A 12,556-nucleotide genomic window follows, 5' to 3' on the forward strand; every position below is an offset into this window, starting at 1 on the left:
CACATTTGCCTTCTTTTGAGAATGGTAGACTGGATAAAGAAAACATGGTACATATACTCCATGGAATACAACACAGCCATAAAAAAGAATGAAATCATATAATTTGCAGCAACGTGGAGCTGGAGGATATAACCATAAGCAAATTAATGCAGGAACAGAAAATTGAATATTGCATGTTCTCACTTATAAGTGGAAGTTAAACATTGAGCGCACATGGACATAAATGTGGGAACAACAGACACTGTGTACTACTAGAGAGTGGAGGGAGCGAGAGGGGTGAGTTATAAAACTGCCTATTGGGTACTATGTCACTACCTGGGTGATGGGATCTGTACTCCAAACTTCACTATCACAAAATATACCCATGTAAAAAAACATGTATTTTTGACACATGTACCCCTTCCCCAGTATCTAAAATAAAAGTTAAAATAAAAATAATTAGAAAGCCGAAAAAATTAAAGTTAAAATGATTGATTCAAATAGTCCAAATAAAAAGCCGAAACTGTCAGAGTGGAGAAGAAAACAAGCCTCAATTATATAATGTATGCAGAGGAACACTTTAAATATAAATATACATAAAGACTAACATTTAAAAAAATGGGAAAATGTATTCTATGCAACACTGATACTAATAAAACCTTAATAGCAATATAATATTTGACAAAAATATAAACAATAAATAATAACAAAGATAAATAAGAATATTGCATAATAATACAGGATCAATTCACCAAAAAGACATAATAATCTGGAATGTATATGCACCCAGTCACAGTCTCAAAATAAATGAAACAAAATCTGATATAACTAAGAGGAGCAATAAATAGATAAATGGACAATTATAGTTGAATATTTCATCAGTCTTCTCTTAGAATTTATTAAATCAATTAAACAAAAAACAGTGAGATGGCCTGGCATGGTGGCTCATGCCTGTAATCCTAGCACTTTAGGAGGCCAAGGCGGGGGCAGATCGCTTGAGGTCAGGAGTTCGAGACCAGCCTGGCCAACATGGTGAAAACCCATCTCTACTAAAAATACAAAAATTAGCCTGGCATGGTGGCACGTGCCTGTAGTCCCAGCTACTCAGGAGTCTGAGCCAGGAGAATTGCTTGAATCCGGGTTGAGAGGTTGCAGTGAGCTGAGATCGTGCCACTGTACTCCAGCCTGGGTGATAGCAAGACTCCATCTCAAAAAACAAGACAACAACAACAACAAAAAGTTAGATATAGAACATTAGCAAATATTATCAGCTAATTTAACTTAATTGACATTTTTAGAACATTCCATTCAACAGCAGCACGATACATATATCTTTCAAATACACAAGAAATGCTAAGATGGAACATATGCTGATTAATAAAACACATTTCTATAAATTTAAAATAATTTAGAACATACAAAATATCTATAATTACCATAAAAATTAAAATGGAGAATAACAGAAAGATAATTGGTTAATTTCTGAGTGTGTGGAAATTGAACAATCTTAGATAATCCGTAGATCAAAGGAGAAATGACAATTGGTGTTTTATTAGAAAGACGAAGTAATTATTATTCAGGACTTGTGATAATATTTCAACAATTTTGATATAGACTAAATTTAAATTATGATGATAATTTTGATAATAAAATTCCAAAAGAAAACATGGCCGGGCGTGGTTGCTCACGCCTGTAATCCCAGCACTTTGGGAGGCTGAGGTGGGTGGATCACGAGGTCAGAAGATCAAGACCATCCTGGCTAACACAGTGAAACCCCATCTCTACTAAAAATCCGTAAAACAAAACAAAACAAAACAAAAATTAGCCGGGCGTGGTGGCAGGTGCCTGTAGTCCCAGCTACTCGGGAGGCTGAGGCAGAAGAATGGCGTGAACCCAGGAGGCGGAGCTTGCAGTGAGCCAAGATCGCGCCACTGCACTCCAGCCTGGGCGACAGAGCGAGACTAGGTTTCAAAAAAAAACAAAAAAAAAAAAAAAAGAAAGAAAACATTAGAGTTGTTTTAAAAAAAAAACTAATAACCTAATAATAATAATAGAATGAGGAGTCAAGATAGTTTGAGAGAGTAGCAGACACAAGCTTTGTCTTGGAAACCTGATACACAAGAAATTTTTGAAGTATAATGTACTTGATTTTTAGTGACAACTGGAATATTTTAAGATTGTAACTCTGAATCTGTTTATATTCAGGTTATATTCTATTAGTATTTTTGTAACTAATTGAGATAGGTCTGTGCTTAAGTTGAGATTTTTACTAGAAAATGTATGTAAAATTGTATTTATGACATGCTTAATACATTGTGCAAATAAAACAGGTTTTGTATTTTTTATTTCAGAAAATAAGTGAATGCTTTTTGTATTTTTATTTTATGAAATTATAAACTATTAGTTATAATCATTTAAAAATAATATAATTTTGATTTTATCTATTATTTTCCGTTATGATTAAACAGAAAGTTGTTTAGGTAAACCATACCTTATTTTATATTTTTTAAAATATATAATTTTTCCATATTAGTTTATAGCAGAAAGAAAGTACTTTTTTGCATACGAGTTACTAACAATATATACTCATAACTGGTACTCAGATGTCTTCATAGCTATCTGAATAGTCCATCACAAGCATGTACTCCTTGACTCAGGTGTACTGATAACAATCCGAACAGCCAGTCAGTGGCATGTACACTGTGACCTAGGTCACTTCCAGCAGACTGGCATCTGGCCCTTGAGTCTCTCAAGTATCACTTCTGATGTCAAATTGAACTCATAGCTTTTAATATCTTTTAGCATATTATTGCTAGATGACATTTACTCTAAAAACACTTGACTCTTGAACGACATAGAGTTAAGGGCACCAACCCCTGTGCAGTCAAAAGTCTGTGTGTAGGTTTTGATTCCCCCAAAACTTAACTAGTAACAGTCTACTGTTGACCATGAGCCTTACCTCTAACACAAACAGTCAATTAACACATATTTTGTATTTTATGTGGATTATGTACCATATTCTTACAATAAAGTAAGCAGGAGAAAATAAAATATTATTGAGAAAATTGAAAATGTATTTACTATTCATTAAGTGGATGTGGGTTATCATAAAGGTCTTCATCCTCATTGTCTTCAAGTTGAGTAGGCTAAGGAGAAGAAAGACCCTAGTCTTGGGTCTCAGGTATGGCAGAAGTAGAAGAAAGGCCCTAGTCTTGGGTCTCAGGTATGGCAGAAGTGGAAGAAAATCCATGTGTCAGTGTACCCATGCAGTGAACACATGTTGTTCAATGGTCAGCTGTATATGCATATGAATTAGAATTAATTCTAAAAGTGAACTCAATGTACCAACAAGTGGTGAAGTTTTATATCTAACAGATTTTATAAGTTTGTTCATATTTGGGTGGTCATGTACAGTCATGCAATTTGATAGCCCTGTTATTTATTTAGAATAATTATACACATCTATTAAACTTTATGTACATAAATTTAGTGTTGATATCATGAAATATTATACCCATTAGTCTTTCAAATTTATTTAATCAGCCATATTTTACTGATCAGATTGCATTGTTTTGACTAATCTATATCTATATATATTAGTGCCATATATATATATATATATAATATATATATTTGTTTGTGAATGGCACTCAGTGTGTTTATGAACAAATTTGGTTTAAGGTCTTTTGTTTAGCTAGAAAGGCATATCAGGAACCCCACTAGTACTTTTGTATCAATGGAACCAGTTCTTTCCTATTTATTTATTTTTACTTATCAAGAGCTATGTCACTGGCAAACATATTTAAATTTTTAAAATAAAAACAGAAAAAAAGTAGATAACTAGATACAATTAAATATCATCCAATATATTCCTAATTGAGGAAGAGTTTACTTTTCTCTGAGGTATTTCCAAGATTCTTTTAATATTTTTATAACACCATTTTTAAAAGATTGGCCATTTGCTTGTTGGATATCTTAGCCCTAAGGCTATTTAACTGAAATCATATACCCTTTGACCAACATGCACCCAGCCTTTTCACAGAACAGCCCCAGCTCATGGTAGCCACCATTATATTATCTACTTCTATGATACAAATATTTTCAGATTCTACATATGATTGAGATTGTGTAGTATGTGTCCTTCTGCACTTGGCTTATTTCATTTAACACAATGTCCTTTAGGTTTATTCATGTTGTCCCAAATTACAGAATTTTCTCTTTTTACAGCTGGCTAGTATTCCATTTTGTATATATGTCACATTTTCTTTATCCATCCAGCCACTGATGGATACTTACAATGACTCCGTATAATGACTATTGTGAATAATGCTGCAATGAACATGGGAGGACAGATACATCTTCCACATTCTGATTTCTTATATACATATAAGAAATCAGAAATTATATACATATGCACATGCACACACAAGCACACCCAGTAGTGAGATTGCTGAATTTTACCATAGTCTAGTTTGCTAATTTTAATTTTTTGAGGAACCATCATAATGATTTGCATAATGGCTATATTAATTTACATTCCCACCAACATGATACAAAGGATCCTCTTCTCCACAAATTCTCCAACACTTGTTATCTTTTATATTTTTGATAATGGCCATTCTAGCAGATGTGAGATGATATCTCATTGTGGGTTTACTTTGCATTTCCCTGATGATCAGTGATGTTGAACTTTTTTACATGCTTGTTGACTATTTTGTGTATTCTTTTTAGAAATGTCTATTCAAATCCTTTGCTCATTTTCATTGGGTTATTTGTTTTCTTCCTATTGAGTTCTTCGAATTGCTAATATATTATGCATATTAACTCCTTATCTGATGTATACATTGCATATATCTTCCCCAATCTGTAGGTAGTATTTTTATTCTAATGATGGTTTAATTTGCTCTGCACAAGCTTTTTAGCCTGATGAAAATCCATTTGTCTACTTTTGCTTTCATTACCTGTGGTTTGGAGTTATATCGAAAAAGTCATTCCCCAGACCAATGTCATGAACTTTTTCTCTATGTTTTTTTCGAAAATATTCATAGTTTTCAGTCTTAAGTTTTAGTATTATGCTGCCTTATAGTTTATTTTTACATGGTGTGAAATAAGGATACAATTTCATTCTTTCACATGTGGCTATACATGTGTTCCAACACCATAGATTGAAGAGACTTTCTTTTTCAACTATTTTGTGTTTTTTTCAACTTCTTTGAAAATCAGTTGGCTGTGAATGTGTAGATTTATTTGGTGGCTCCTTATTCTATTTCATTGCTCTATATATCTTTTTTTAGGTCAGTAACATGCTGCTTTAATTACTATAGATTTGAAGTGAGGAGTGTGATGCTTTCAACTTTGTTCTTCTTGCTCAAGATTGCTTTGGCTATTCTGGGTCTTTTGTGGTTCCATACAAATTTTAGAATTGTTTTTTCTATTTCTCTCAATGTGGTTAGCAATTTGATAGAGAGTGCGTTGAATCTGTAGATTGCTTTGGATAATATGGACATGTTAATAATATTCATTCTTCCAGTCCATGAACTTGAGATATCATTCCCTTCATTTGTGTCTTCTTCAATTTCTTTAATCAATGTTTTATAGGTTTTAGTGTATAAATCTTTCATCTCACAGTTAAATTTATCCCTAAGTATTTGCTTTTTGTAGCTATTATAAAAGGAACTGCATTCTTGATTCTCTTTTAGATATATCATTGTTAGTGTATAAAATGCTACTAATCCATGTAGATTTTATATCATGCAACTTTATTTAGTATATTTATTGTATCTAAGAGGTTTTTTAGTTTTAGTGGAGTCTTTAGGATTTTCTGTATTTAAGATCACGTTTTCTGCAAACAGGGACAATTTAACTTCTTATTTTTCCATGTGGGTGCCTTTTACTGTTTTCATTTGCTAATTGCTCTGCCTGGGACCTCCAGTACTACATTGCATAAGAGTGGCAATAGTGAGCATACTTGTCTTATTTCATAGCTTAGATGAAAAGTTTTCAAATTTGCCCCATTGAGAATGATGTTATCTTTCAGTGTGTCATACATGGCCTTAATTATATTCAGTTACGTTCCTTCTATACTTAATTTTGTGAGATTTTGTCATAAAATGATGTTGAATACTGTCAAGTGCTTTTGCTCCAACTATAGAAATAATGATATGGTTTTTGTTCTTCATTCCTTTAATGTAATGCATCACAATTATTAATTTATGCCTGATGAACTGTATTTGCATTACTGAGATAAATGCACCTGTTTATGGTAAATTATCTTCCAAATTTGTTGTTCAATTTGGTTTGCTTGTATTTTGTCAAACGTTTTTGCATCTGTGTTCATCAGGGATATTGGCCTGTAGTTTTCTCTTTTTGTAGTGTCATTGTCTGCCTTTGGTATCAGCATGATGCTGACCTCGTAAAATGAGTTTTGCAATAATAGCCCTTTCTCTTCAATTTTTTGGGAAATTTGAGAAAAAGTGGGAGTCGTTCTTCTCTAAAAGTTTTATGGAATTCATCAGTGAAGCCATCAGGTCATGAGCTTTTTTTTATTGAGAAACTTTCCACTACAGTTTCAATATCCTTACTCATTATTAAGCTATTCTGTTAAGCTATTCTATTTCTCTATAATTCAGTCTTTGTAGGTTGTATGCATCAAGAAAATTATTGGTGTATAATTATTCATAATAGTCATTTATGATCCTTTGTATTTCTGTTGATTCAGTTGTACTATTCTTTAATTTTGGATTTTATTTATTTGAGTATTGTCTTTTTTCTTCATCTAACTAATAGTCAATTTTATGGTTGTCAATGGTTGTCAGTTTTAAAACTGTTAGTTCCGTTGATCTTTTTTATTGTTTTCCTACTCTTTATATCATTTATTTCTGCACTGATGGTTATTAATTTCTTCCTTCAACTAACTTTGGATTCAGTTTGTTTTTGTTCTTCTAGTTCCTTGAGAATGACCCTAAAGGAATTTCAGAGGTCTTCAAGGCTTCCCATCTTATCACAAGCCAAGAGTGCTAGAGCCTTGCAGTCAGAATTTTTTAAAGGGAGGGGCCCAGGGCAGAAGGGGTACTTTTGGACTCACTGTCCAGGGCTGTCTCAAGTATATGCTCCCTGTATTTTCCTTAGGCAGGCTCAGGTGCATCTCAGGCCACAATTCTGGAAGGTGCAAAAGGTGAGCTATGGCAGCATGTACATGGTGCTTACTCTGCAGGTATATGGTGTATAGGAGCTGTGGAGGTGTGACTTCACCTATCTTTATTTAAAAGGATGCCACAGAAAGCTTTGATGCCCAACCAACAATTTGCTACATACATGGAGCTATCACTGAGAGCCCCCAGTAGTGCAAAGCTTAGTGGAATTGTGGGGGCAGGACTGCCTCCGAGACCCCATAACGGCAGAGCAGTCAGCATGATATGCCAGCCTGTGAGAGCTGTAGGCACATGACTCCAACCTATGAGAGCTTTTGTGCGCACTTTGCCCAGCAAAGCCATGGTTACAGGGCTGTACAAGGCTTTAAGGACCCAACTCCCACTCTAGTGTGTCCAGAAGCCTAGACATGGAGTCAAATAAGATTATAATTAACTCTTAAGATTTAATTTTGTTTTTCTTTTTGAGTTTTGGGCTTACTTGAGTCCTGTTACTCCTCTCCTTTCTTACCACTACCTTTTGGAATGGAAATGACTGTCCTATGCTTGTCTCACCATTGGATTTTGAAAGCACATAACTTATTTGATTTCACAGGCTCTCAGCAAGAGAGAAATTTGTTTTGGAATAAATTGTGCCTTAAGTCTCACCCAAGCCTGATTTAGATGAAGCTTTAGACTTAAATGTTAAAGTTGATTTGGAATGAGTTCAGAATTTGGGGGCTGCTGGCATAGGAGTGCGAGCCTATAGTCCCAGCTACTTGGAGGCTGAGGCAGGAAAATCACTTGAGCCCAGGAGTTGGAATCTAGCCTGGGTAACAGCAAAGCACTATCTCTAAGCTTAAAACATAAATAAATTGATTAAATTAAATAATTTAATTTTGGGGGGGTTATGTAGATGGAGAGTATTTTTTTGTATGAGGCCATCAATTTCAGAGGGCCAGAGACAGAATTTTGTCCTCTCCAAATTTTCTGTTAAAACTTAATCCCTAATGTATTGAGAAGCGTAGTTTTTTGAAAGGTGATTACATCAGGAGGGTGCTACACTTATGAATGGACTAATGCCATTATAAAAAGGGCTTGTGAGGGAAGCTTGCTTTCTTTTTCTATTCTACATGTGAGGACAGGATGTTCATCCTTTCTGGCCATTCCACATTCCACCATGCGGGAACACAAGAAGAAGACACTGAGAAGATGTTGGCACCTTGATCTGGACTTTCTGGAACCTAGCATTTATTTTTTATAAATACTTGAGTGTGCGAAATAAATATATATTCCTCACAAATTATCCACTTTAAATATTCTGTTAAAGCAGCACACACTGACAAAGACAGAAATTGATCACATGCCAGAGATGCAAAGATGGTTCAACATACACATATCTATTAATGTGACATACCACATTAACAAAATCTATATGACCATTTTAATAGATACAAAGAATGCTTTTGATGAAATTCAACATGTTTTCATGATGAACAGTATAAAATATTAGATGTAGACGGAATTTACATCAATTCAATAAAGGTTATATGTTACAAACCCAGAGATAACATCAGTCTCAACAGGGTAATGTTAAAGTTTTCCCCTAAGATATGAAGTAAGACAATTTTGCCCACTCTTGCTACTCCTATACAATATAGTACTGGAAGTCCCAGCTAGAGTAACTAGATAAATGAAAACAATAAAAGACACCCAAATGGAAAAATTAAAAATTAAATTTTCCCCATTAGAAGATGGCATGATCTTCTATATAGAAAATTCTAAATACTCCACTAAATAAAAAACTGTTAGACCTCATAAATATACTAAATAAAATTGAAAGATAGAAAAAAAGTAGCATTTTATATCCTAACAATGAAATATCTAAGAGAATAAAAAACAGTCCTTTTCATAATAGCTACAAAAAAATTACTTAGGGAAAAATTTAACCAATGAATGAAAGAACTTGTAGAAGACACAATAAAAGGAATGATATCTCGTGTTCATAGATTGGGTGAATATTATTAATATATCCATAATACCAAAAACAATCTACAGATTCATCACACTACAAATTTTCAATCATGTTATTGAGAGAAATACGAAAAACAATCTAAGGTTTGCATGGAACCACGAAAGATCCAGAATAACGAAAGCAATCTTGAGCAAAAAGAATAAAGCTAGAGACATTACACCCCACATTTCAAAAATACACTATAAATCCATAGTAATAAAAACATCATGATGCTTACCGAAAAGCAGACATATGGAGCCACGGAACAGAATAGGGAACCCAGAAATAGATCCACACATTTACAGCCAGCTGATTTTCAATAAAGTTGAGAAGAACACAAAATGGGGAAAAGGTAGTCCCTTCAAACAATGGTATTGAGACAAGTAGATTTTCACATTCAGATAAATGAAATTATTATTAACTGTAGTTGCTGTATTGTGCTACCAAATACTAGGTCATATTCTTTCTATCTAACCGTATTTCTGATAAAAAATGATAAATATTTTAGGAGGTAAAAATCCCAGTTATCAAGATTTGATCATTACACATTGTATACTTGTTTCGTGTATCAAATATGCCCCATAAATATGTACAGTTATGTATTCATAAAAATTAAAATAAAAAACTAAGAATAAAATTAGACCCTTATATCATATCACACACAAAAATCAACTCAAAATGGATTAAAGACTTAAATTCAATAACTGAAACTGAATAGCCACTAGAAGAAAACATAGGAAAAAGCTCCATTATATTTATGTGGGGAATGATTTTTTTAGATATGAACCGAAAAACAGTCAACAAAAGCAAAAATAGACAAATGGAATAACATCAAAGTAGAACATTTCCATACAACAGAGGAAACAAGCAAGAGAATTATGAGACAACCTATGAAATGGATAAGATATATTCAAACCATATATCTAACAAAGGGTTCTATTCAAAATACAAAGGAAACTCATACAACCTAGTAGCAATGAAACAAATAATTTAGAAATGGGCAAAGGATCTAAACAGAAATTTCTCAAAAGAAGACATACAAATGGTGACAGGTACATGAAAAACTGCTTTACATCACTAATCATCAGGGAATTGCAAAGTACAACTACAATGAGAGATCAACTTACACCTGTTAAAATAGCTATTACTAAAAACGCTAAAGATAACAAATGCTGGCATGTATGGGGGGAAAAAGAACTCTTTCAATCTGTTGGTAAGAAAGTAAATTAGTACAGCCAGTATGGAAAATAGTAGGGAATCTCTTCACGATAATAAGAATAGAACTATTATATGATTCAGGGTTCACGTCATAGGCTGCATATCTAAAGGAAATGAAATCAGTATGTAGAAGAGATATCTGTATCACATATTCATAGTCATGACAGCATTATTCACAAAAGCCAATAATATATGAGATCAACCTAAGTGTTCATCAACAGTGAGTAGATAATGAAAATATTATATATGTGCACAGTGGAATATTATTAAGCTTTTAAAAGGAAGATATTTCATCATTTGTCATGACATGGATGAACCTAGAGGACATTATATTGAGTAAAATAAGCCAGGCATAGAAAGACAAATACCACATTATCTCACTTATGTGTCCTATTTTTTAAGTTTCAATTCATAGAAGTAGAGAATATAATTTTCTTTGCCAGAGCCCAGGAATTGTAGCGTTTGAAGAGATATTGGCCAACAAAATCAAATTTCATTTAGGCAGGGGAGAATAAGTTCAAGAAATCTATTTTCCAACATGGTGACTATAGTTACCATGTTTGGTCTCATTGGTGCTGCATTGGTCTTGAAGGTGATAAAAGTTTCACACTAAATTGATGTCAGAATACTAATGTTTTTGTTCCTGGTAGCTGTGTATTATCTCTTGGTTTAATTTGTCTGAAGTCAGAGGGACAGTAAAGTTGTCATGAATACAACTAAATATTTATAACACAATATTTAATATTTATTTAAATTGGTGACAAATTATATTAGGGGGGTTAAGAGAATGTACTCTTAAATCATAATCAATAGATTTGAATCCCTGCCCAGCCACTTCATAGTTGGATAACTGTGGGTCAGTTACTATAATGTCTCTGTACAACAGTTTCTTTTGTAAATGGAAAAACTAATAATGCATACTTCATTGAGGTATTGTTAGTATTAAATAAATCTGAGACATAATATGCACTATATGTGCATGTTACTATTAATGATATTATTATTACAAATTCAGTACCGTATGACTAAGAACCAGTTCTCATGTATAGGCAAGAATATAACCCAAAGGATAACTGCCATTTCTTGTCTTTCATCCAAGCAAAAGATGTATAAACCAGGGAAGGCTATGTCACATGTTTCTTATCATAAAGGGTGAAATCATGCTAAAACAGCAGCTAGTAGAGTCTGGCTTGAATTAGTAGGCTCAGCAAAAACATACAAGATGTTCTTTCTCTCTCCAAAAATCTCATTATTTTGAACACTGCACCCTAGAAAAATGCTTTTTTCTCTCCCTCTTTTTTGGTAGATTGTGTATGAATAATGGGATAAAAATTAGAATAAACAGAAAATACATGATACTCACCTTTATCTGTCTTCAGAGTTTTAGATGATCTCCAGTCTGTTTTTCTAAGGTTAGAAGACAAGTTGTATGAATACCTTACATAACACCTACTGTAGTTAATTTAAAGGTCACTTTTTTTCAAAAATAAAAATCACAAAAAGTTACTGGCTCATCTCGTCTTTTCTGCATTTCCTCAAGGGCTTGCTCTCTGAGTTCCTCTCTCACAAACAGTGCAGTGATATTATGTATTACTCTCACCAATTTGTGCGTGTGAATTTAGAGATGGTATCATTGGGACACTTTGAATAATGATAGCCTGGGTCTTGCGAATTTAACTAAGAATCTTTCCTCTGGAATCATTTCAGATGAACAGTAAGGTAAAATACAGTGAAGACAGGAAAACTACCGATTCTTTGAAGGCAGTGTGGCAGCCTCTATGTCCTAGTTTTGTTTTCTGTTAATGTTTATTCAAAATTAAAAAACTCAAATAAAAAAGGTACTCCAAATTTTATGCCTATTACAAATTAATTACAATAGAAAAAACAGAGAGTATTACATTCTCTTCTAAACTTAGTTACAGTAACATAATTTAAAATGTATTAATTTGTCATGAATTATTCAATCTTGTTTCTACTATTGTGGTGTTCTCACATGCTGAATATTAACTTGTAGACATCAAGTGATGTATAAGAAAAAGTGCAAGTCAATCTGTTTCTCTTTTATTCCAATTATGGTTGCTTTAGTTTCGGTAGGTGAAAAAAAGTATTTTAAAAATCGTATTAACTTCCCATTTGTTTTAGAAGGTATAGCTGGAATACCTGTAAATTATTTCTATTCATCCAAACTCATGGTTATTTTTGTGATTTTTTAAAACAT

General features: G+C 33.1%; 1 long non-coding RNA gene across 1 annotated transcript in view; it reads right to left on the reverse strand.

Annotated features, from left to right (window-relative positions):
- Positions 1-1,142: 1,142 nt before the first annotated feature.
- Positions 1,143-12,556, reverse strand: part of LOC134759859 (uncharacterized) — a 63,834-nt gene continuing 52,420 nt past the window's right edge. The window contains exons 2-3 of the long non-coding RNA XR_010136708.1: positions 11,702-11,745; positions 1,143-1,186 (exon numbers count right to left, since the gene is read on the reverse strand). This is a non-coding gene — a long non-coding RNA (uncharacterized LOC134759859). The remainder of the gene's footprint in view (positions 1,187-11,701; positions 11,746-12,556) is intronic.

This window comes from Pongo abelii, chromosome 14 (genome assembly GCF_028885655.2).
Source record: "Pongo abelii isolate AG06213 chromosome 14, NHGRI_mPonAbe1-v2.0_pri, whole genome shotgun sequence".
Lineage (NCBI taxonomy): Eukaryota > Metazoa > Chordata > Mammalia > Primates > Hominidae > Pongo > Pongo abelii.